We start from the raw sequence: 9,797 nt of genomic DNA, 5'->3' as shown, positions 1-9,797 counted from the left end.
ACACACACACACACACACACACATACACACACACACACTGGAATATTTTCAGCCATTAGAAAGAAGGAAATCCTATCATTTATGGCAACATAGATGAACCTGGGAGCCATTATGCTAAGTGAAATAAGCCAGATAGAGAAAGACAAATTATGTATGATCTCACTTGTATGTGGGGAAAAAAAAAAGTTGAAGTCAGGGTACCTGGGTGGCTCAATCAGTTAAGTGACCAAGTCTTGATTTTGGCTCAGGTCATGATCTCACAGTTTGTGGGATTGAGCCCCACATTGGGCTCTGTGCTCACAGTGTAGAGCCTGCTTTGGATTCTCTCTCACCCTCTCTCTCTGCCCCCCCCCCATTTGGAAAATAAATAAATTTTAAAAAAATGTTGAACTCATAGAATCGATGATTAACATGGTGGTTACTGGGGACTTTTGAGGGGCAGCAAGGACTGGGGAAATGCTGGTGGTCAAAGGGTACACAGTTGGAGTTACATAGGATGAATAAGTCTATAGATCTAATATAGAAGCATAATGACTATAATTAGTAATACTGTATGGAACACTAGAAATATGCTACAGAGATTTTAGATGTACTTGTCACACAAAAAATTGGTAACAATGCAAGGAAATGATATGTTAATTAGCTTGACAGCAGTAATCATTTCACTATGAATATGTACATTCAACTCATTGTGTTGTACATCTTAAATATATGCAATTTTACTTTAAAAACATATAAATAAGAAAAGAAACATTCTGGTGCAAAAAATAAAAACTATTCTCAGTGTAATACAAGGCCTAGGACATCTGCTTCTTGCAGTAATGGGGGGAATAGGGGCTGTATTTACTCTCCCATCCTAAATAATTTAAGGAATACAAAAATTTCCCATATTCAACAGGGTAAAATTAGTCATGTCTGGAAAACAATAAAAAATTACTAGGCACAAAGAAGCAGGAAAATATAACCATAATATAAAGAAAAATCACTCAATAAAAATAAACCCAGAATTACTATATTCTATATTTCATGTGTTTAACAAAGTAGAGAGAAACATGAATACATTAAAGAGAGACATGGAAGATTTTTTTTTAAGGCCCAAATCTAACTTGTATAGAAACACAGTGTCTGAGATTTAAAAAAAAAAAAAAAAAAAAAAAAAATATATATATATATATATATATATATGGTAGAATTAACACCATGTTAGATACTGTGGAAGAAAACATTATGACTTTGAAGAGATAGCAATATAAACCATTCAAAATAAAACAGGAAAAAAAAGCAGAAGGAAACAAAGAAAAAACAAAAGAACAACTTAAAGAAACCTGAAGTATGTGTAATTGTAGTCCCAGAAGTAGAAAGGAAGTGAGAGGAGAAAAATCTTTGAAGAAATAATGGCCTCAAAGTTTCCAAATTCAGTGAAAATTATAAGCCCACAGATCCAAGAAGCTCAATGAATCCTAAGGACAGGAAACATGATGAAAATGACACTAATCAAATGGCTTAAAACTAGTGGTAAAGAGAAAGTCTTAGCAGCAACAGAATAAAGACATATCATGTATAGAGGGGAAAATAAGAGTGACAACAGACTTGATCTCAGAAATGATGTGAGCCAGAAGACAGTGAAGCAACATCATTAAGGTAATGAAAGAAAAACACTGTCAACCTAGGATTCTGTACTCAGCAAACATCTTTCAAAACAATGAAGATGGGGTGCCTGGGTGGCTCCATAGGTTAAGTGATCAACTCTTTTTTTTATTATGTTTCTTTTCATTGTTGTTTATTTATTTTTTTGGGGGGGAGGGGCAGAGAGAGAGCCGACACAGGGCTGGAACTCACGAACCAAGAAGTCATGACCTGAGCCAAAACTGGATGCTTAACTGACTGAGCCACACAAGTGCCCCAAGTGACTGACTCTTGATCTCAGCTCAGGTCATGGTCTCATGGTTTGTGAGATCCAGGCCCATGTCAGCACAGAGGCTGCCTGGGATTCTCTCTCTCCCTCTGTCCCCGCCCCTTCCCCACTCAGGCACACACACTTGTGCTCTCTCTCTTTAAATAAATAAACATTTTCAAAATAAAGACAATGTAAAGGCTTTCTCAAGCAAATCTGAAGAATCATCACTAACATACCAGAATTACAAGAAATGTTAATGAAAATACTTTAGGTAGGAGGAAAATTATACCACATAGAAATCTGGATCTCTCTAAAAGAATGATACGCACCAAAAGTGATATTTGTAAAATTATCACTTTTTTAATTTTCAAAATCTCCTTAAACGATAATTGACTGTTGAAGGCAAACAAATGACAATGTATTGTGGGGCTTCTACCATGTGTAGCAGTGAAATATATGACAACAATAGCACAAAGGCTGGGAGAGAGGAAATGGAAGGATACTGTTGTAAGGTTTTTACACCAGGCATAAAGTGTTAAAATATTATTGAAGACAGATTTTTTTTTAATTTTTTTTTCAACGTTTATTTATTTTTGGGACAGAGAGAGACAGAGCATGAACGGGGGAGGGGCAGAGAGAGAGGGAGACACAGAATCGGAAACAGGCTCCAGGCTCCGAGCCATCAGCCCAGAGCCTGACGTGGGGCTCGAACTCCCGGACCGGGAGATCGTGACCTGGCTGAAGTCAGACGCTTAACCGACTGCACCACCCAGGCGCCCCAGTTGAAGACAGATTAAGATAAATTAAAGATGTATACTAAAAACCCTAAAGCAACAACTAAAAATATAAAACACAAGTATAACTAATAAGCTAACAGTGGAGATAAAACAAAATAATAAAATACACTCAATCCAAAAGAAGGAAGAAAAAAAAGGGGGAAAAGGAACAAAGAATAGATGGGACAGATAGAAAATAAAAAGCATGATGGTATGTTTAAACCTGTTATTGGCAGAGTCGAAGTCCCTGCAAATTCATGTGTTGATGACCTAACTTCCAACACCTCCAAATGTGACTGTATTTGGTGAAAGCGTCTTTAAAGAGACTTACCTAAGAGATTACCTAAAGGGTAATTAAGTTAAAAATGGGTTATTATTAGTGTGGGCCCTAATCCAATTTGACTGGTGTCCTTGTAAAAAGAAGAATTTGGAATTTGATACGTAAATAGAGAAGGAAGACAATGTGAAGGCACAGAGAGAAGATGGCCATCTATAAGCCAAGGATAGAGGGCTCAGAAGAAACCAAACCCACCAACACCTTGATCTTAGATTTCAAGTTTCCAGAACTGTGTGAAAATAAATTTCTGTTGTTTAATCCACCAAGACTGTGGTACTTTGTTATGACAGCCCTAGCAAACTAATACATTAACTATATGAATAGTCATATTAAATGTAAATGTTCTAAACCACACAAACCCAGCTAGACCAGAACCAACTTGTCCTTTTTAATTAATAAATCTCTGGATCAAGAAGAGCCACATTTAAGGAGTTGCACTTGATCATGATATAGATTACAACATCCTAGACTCCCAGCCTGATGCCATGGTTGGTGAGACTTTTTGGTGTCCCGGGATGGAGCGTGATACTCTGCATGTGGGAGAAACATGAATAATCGTGATCAGAGGGAGGACTGTTGTAAGACAGTGCCATTAATGACCCCAGTTTTCTATGTGTCCTCCAAAAAGTTTGTTCAAGTCCTAACCTCCAGTATCTGTGAATGTCAACTTATTTGGAAATAGTCTTTGAAGATGTAATCAAGTTAAGATGAAGTCATACTGGATTCGAGTGAGCCCTGATCCAATGGCTAGTGTCCTTACAAAAAGAGAAGAGGCCCCGAGACAGCCACACACAGAGGAGGACTACCAAGTGAATAGGGAGGCAGAGATCAGGGTGATGGATCTACGAGCCAGGAATGCCAAGAACCACCAGGAGCTAGGGTGACACAAGGAAGGATGCTTTTCTCCAGCCTTTGGAGGGAATGTGACCCTGTTAACGCTCTGATTTTGGACGTCTAGCCTCCAGAACTGTAGGAGACTAAATTTCTGCTGTTTAAAGCCATCTAGTTTTTGGTACTTTGTTCCAGTTCCCCCAGGAAACGAATACACCACCTCATGGCCCTTACTCTGACTACTCCCTCTTCCTGGTACGTTTGTCCCTGACGTGGTTGGAGAGCACACTCCCTCCTTTCTTGAGGCATTTGTTCAGATGAGCCCTTATCAGAGAAACCTATCACAAAAAGCAGCAAGTCCCACATCCAGCATTTCCTTTCCCCTCCTCCCACCTTTTTAGTCTGCACAGCCTTTCCACCACCTAATAGTTCATGTGTTTATCCATTTATTGTTTGTCTTCCTCCCCTGGGGGTGGTGTGGAAAGAATCCCGAAGGCAGGGACTTTTGTCGATTTTGTTTCCGGGTGCTTCTTCAGTATCCAGGACATGGTAGGCGCCTCATTAAATATATCCTGACTGAATGAATGAATGAATGTCCATGAAAACGATACCTGCCAAATACATCCCACAAGGGGGGGAGAGCACCGTTTGGAGTGAGAAGTCTCGTTCCTATCTCAGTCATTTCACACACCAGCCGTGTGACCCTGTTTCACCTCTCGGAGCTTCAGTGTGCTAATCTGTGGAAGTCAAGACAAGAGCACCTACATTGGAGGTTTATTCTGAGGATTAATTGAATGATCCCATCAGTAAATAATGGAGACACAAACCTCTTCTTGGGAAATCCACATGTCTAACAATTAATATATATCATGCATATGTGTGTGTGTGTGTGTGTGTGTGTGTGTTGCTATGTGCCATGCAGCGTGCTACACACTCACATTAAAACTTAGTGGTTAAGTACATGGCTCCTGGAGTCACTGTGCCTGGTTATATACTTACCAGCTGTACGGCCTTGGGCAAGCTACTTAACCTTACTGTGCCTTAGTTTCCTCATCTGTAAAATGGAGATAATAATAGCACTTATTTCCTAGGATTCCTTTGAGGAATTTTGGTTGATCCATGTTAATATTTAGATACTGTCTGGTACCTACTGAGTGTTCAATAGATGTTAGCTACTGTTATTTTGTCATGCAACTTAATCTTCCATGCATTCTGGGGCAGTTCCTGCCACATTGGTGCTCCATAGATTCTAATTTCCCTTTCTGGCCCCTTCGCAAAGTCTATTTGAATTGCCCTTTTATCACATTTTCCCATCACCCCCCTTCCCCACCAAGCTGTAGCTTCGACCACCTTGAGCCAGCCTTCTGAGCATTCTAGCTTCTTGCTTCTCTTTCCTTCCGAAGGCTTCCACGTAAGAACAAGCTCAGCCAAGCGTAGGCGGTGAGTAATCTGTGCTTGGTTGCTTCAGCCCCTCGTTACCTGCACAGATGGTCGTGGCTCTATCATTTTCTAGCTGTGTGGGTTTAGGTAAAGTCATTAGCCTCTGAAAACTTTAGTTTCCTCATCTATAAAATGGGGATAACATAATGCTGTGGTAGACAGGATAATGGCCCCCCGGAATCTGTGACTATGTTAGCCTACCTGGCAAAAGAGACTTTGTAGTTATGATTAAAGTTAAAGACCTTGAGATGGGATGATTGTCCTGGATTATCCACGTGGGTGCATTATGTTAAGCTTGTGGCAATTTGTGATAGCAGCGATAGGAAACTAATATACACGCCTATGATGCTTGGCCCATAGTAAGCCTTCAATAAATGCTACCTCAACAAAAGCAACTGTAAGTAGTTGAGAAGGGTACGTGTGAGAGTGTGAAAGGCATGGCATAGGAGGAATTTGGCAGACCTCTACCAGCTGCCTCCTAATGCCCTGTGCCTACCTGCTCTGGACACTGAACAGCCTCTCCCAGTGTCCCCTCACCTGGTATGCTCCATAGGAGTTCTGTGTCTGTTGTCCCCACTCTCCCATCCCAGCCTCCAGAGAGGTTTCTTGTAAGGCAAAGCAGAAGGAGTGCTGGGGCCAGAGAGGAGGGCCAGTTGCTGGGAGTCATTCATTTTTCAAGCAAATGCTGACACTTCCTGCTGTCTGTAGTGGACACTTTCTATTAGTAACATCTCTTGAGTGGCTGTTGGAAAACAATTCTGGAAAGATTCTGGAATGTCTTGGATTGGTTTAGGGACGATTAAAGCCAGGAAAGGGGGAAATGGAAAAGCACTGTGGAGATGAGTGAACAAGGAATTCCTGCCTTCATCAAACTGTTCTAGGTGCCCAGGGTTGAGGAAGGCAAAAAGAGAGACAATGTATCTTTTCTTATGATATTACCTTCTAGTGGGAGGTGACAGAAAATAAGCAAGTATACATCAAATCAACAAGGTAATGTTGGATTATGATACAAGCCACAAGGGAATAAAGAGGATGAGATAGAAAATGGCTAGGGGAGTAGAATTCCTCCAGATGGTGTTAGGAAAGCTCTCTATATGAAGGTGATGTTTTATTTTATTTTTTAATTTTTTTAGGTGCCTCAGCGTAGTAGGTAGCACTTCAGTCTCATTTTTTTTAATGTTTATTTATTTTTGAGAGACACACACACACACAGAGAGAGAGAGAGAGAGAGAGCGAGCAGGGGAGGGAGCAGAGAGGGAGACACAGAATCCGAAGCAGGCTGCAGGCTCTGAGCTGTCAGCACAGAGCCTGATGTGGGGCTCAAACCCACAAACTGTGAGATCATGACCTGAGCTGAAGTCGGTCGCTTATCTGCCTGAGCCACCGTGGTCCCCTGAAGGTGACATTTTAGCTAAGGCTTCAAAGATGAGGAGATCCTCCAGCCCATGCCCGCAAAGCCCTGAAGACAGGTATTCATGGCTGCAGAACAGCATTTGCCAAGGCCCAGGGGGTGCAGGGGGACAGTGCTTGGTGGGCAGGTACTGTGAGCATGGGGAAAGGGCTCAAGATGAAGCTGAGACATAGGTAGGGGCCAGATCATAGGCTGTTCAGGCCACGGTGAAGACTGTCAGTTTATTATAACTACAGGGAATCTAATGAACCAGCAGCAGAGGTGCTTTTGTGATGTGTGCGTGCGTGCATGCGTGTGTGTGTGTGTGTGTTGTGGCAAGGGCAAACCTATTATTTTTCCTGTCTGTACATCCTTTTCAGCTGGTGATTTGCTCATTCAACCAACAGTTTTGCTCTAATAGTCGATTGAAGGAAAATTGTTGACTAGACTCTCTTTGTCTTCTCAGTAACTACTAATTTTTTGGAGCACTTAATTTGTGCTAGGTTCTATGCTAAATGGCTTGTAGTCATTGTTTCATTTAATCTCCACCGAAGAGATGTATACTTTCTATTATTGTCTCCAGTTCACAGAGGAGGAAGCAAGGGCTCAAAGAAGTGAAGCAGTTAGCTCTGGACACAGCTAGTCAGTTAATGGAGCTTCACCCTTGGCTTCCCTCCTGGCTCCACTGTTATCTGCTGGCAGTCTGCCCAAAACTCCACATCATCAGGGACTTCAGTTACCAAGTGTGATGGCCTCTCCTTAGAGCTATTCCTCCCTGGGTCGCCTGCGCAGCTCAGTTAGTTGAACATCTGACTCTTGATTTGGGCTCAGGTCACGATCCCAGGGTTGTGGGATTGAGTCCCTCACTGGGTTCCACACTGAGCATGGCGTCTGCTTGAGATTCTCTCTCTCTTTCTCTCTGTCTCTCCCTCTGCCTGTCTCCCCCACTTGCGCAATCAAGAAGAAGAAGAAGGTGGTGGTGGTGGTGGTGGAGGAGGAGGAGGAGGAGGAGGAGGAGGAATAGTAGTAGTATTCCTATTCCACCCAGTTCTTCCTTTTGGCTCTCTTTTTCTTAAATTTCTGGCTTCTATACACTGGTTCTCTTCAAATGTTCTCTGTTCCTTTTGAGCTGTCCCCCTTATCCCCATAGTCTTCTGTTGCCACAATCTTTCTTTGAGTGGTCCTGCTCATGACTACCATCATTACTTGAAGGTGGAGCTTTGATTTAAATATTCTCTTCCAGCATTTAGTAAGCAAATATTTGTTTTCCTGATTGGCAATAGTTCCTGAGCACCTACCATGTGCAAAGCATCGTGCCAGAAACTGGTGAGAATACAATGACTATGACAGGATCTCTGGGGCAATAGAATTGGCTTCATTTTTGTTCACACGCTCTATCTCCAGAGCTTAGTGTAGGGCCAGGTATGTCATAAGGTGCCAGTATATATTTTGTTGAATGAGTCATTTACGTGGGGAGGCAGATTTGCTCATAATTGGCTCTAATTCAAGGTTTAATGAAGAAAATGGCATCATAAAGATACCAGCAAGTGCTGAGAGAGCCCAATAGAGTAGGCAAGCAAGGGGAAGCCTTCATGGAGGTGACATTGGCATTCAACCTTTCAATCACCCTAAATCTTAGGGGTGTTCAAGAAATAGCAAGTGATCTGGTGTGCTCAGGTATGCTCCAGGAGGTAGTAAAAGATGGATGAAGTGAAATTGTGTTTCAGGAATCTTACTCTGGTGCGAGTGTAGAGAATGACTTATTTGGGGAGAGCCCATCCAGAAGAGTGGTTGCCTACCCAGGCCAATGGCACAGAGCGAGCAAAAGAGGGAATGTGGATGCAAGAATACCATAAAAGTAGAATCTATGAGGCTTGGCATTTAACTAGGTGAAGGGGTATAAGGAAGAAGCAGGAACTAAAGACAGCTTTGAGGCATCTCAGTTGGGTGACTGTATGATGGTGGTAACATTTCCCAAACAGGGAACCGTGGGGAAGGGGAAGATTTGATAGAGACTACAGAAGAAACTAAGCTTTGTTTTGACATCTTAAATTGGAGATGCTGCTGGAGTAAATCAATGGAGATAGCTAGCAGAAAGATGCAAATAAAAACTGGATTTCACAGGGGAGCTTTCAGAGGTGATGGGGGCAACTGACATCATGGGAGATGCTATGATTTGGGGGCGAGAACTTTTTTTCATAGTTTTATTTATGAAAACATTTTTTATTTTAATATAGTTGACACACAATGTTATTTTAGGTCCAGGTGTACAACATAGTGATTCAACTTCTTTACGTGTCATGCTGTGCTCATCACAAGTGCAGCTATCATCTGTCACCATACAACACTACCACAATATTATTGTAGTCAACATTATTGACTATGTTCCCTTTGCTGTGCCTTTTATTCCCATGACTTACTCATTCCATAACTGGAAGCCTGTATCTCCCACTTTCTTTCACCCATCTTTCCCCTCTTCCTAGGCAACCATCAGTTTGTCCTCTGTATTCATAGGTCTGATTCTGCTTTTTGATTGTTTATTCATTTGGGTTTTTTTTAGATTCTACATATGAGTGAAATCATATGGTATTTGTCTTTCTCAGTATGACTTACTTCACTTAGCATAATATTCTCTATGTCTATCCATGTTGTTGTAAATGGCATGATCTCATCCTTTTTTAAAAAAAAATTTTTAACGTTTATTCATTTTAGAGACAGAGAGAGACAGAGCATGAATGGGGGAAGGTCAGAGAGAGAGGGAGACACAGAATCTGAAACAGGCTCCAGGCTCTCAGCTGTCAGCACAGAGCCCGATGCGGGGCTCGAACTCACGGACCGCGAGATCATGACCTGAGCCGAAGTCGGTCACCCAACCGACTGAGCCACCCAGGCGCCCCTCATCCTTTTTTTTTTTTAAATGTTTATTTAGAGAGAGAGAGAAAAAGAGCATGTGTGAGTGTGAGTGGGGGGTGGAGTAGAGAAGGAGGAGATAGCGAATCCCAAGCAGGCTCTGCGTTGACAGCCTGCCTGGTGTGGGGCTCAATCACATGAACTGTGAGATCATGACCTGAGCCAAAATCAAGTTAGATGCTTAACCTACTGAGCCACCCAGGGTACCCCATGATT

Source organism: Lynx rufus, unplaced genomic scaffold, assembly GCF_022079265.1.
Source record: "Lynx rufus isolate CCGP_SWC_20201006 ecotype Redwood Valley unplaced genomic scaffold, mLynRuf1.p SCAF_17, whole genome shotgun sequence".
Classification (NCBI taxonomy): domain Eukaryota; kingdom Metazoa; phylum Chordata; class Mammalia; order Carnivora; family Felidae; genus Lynx; species Lynx rufus.
Note: the sequence above shows the minus strand (reverse complement) of the source record.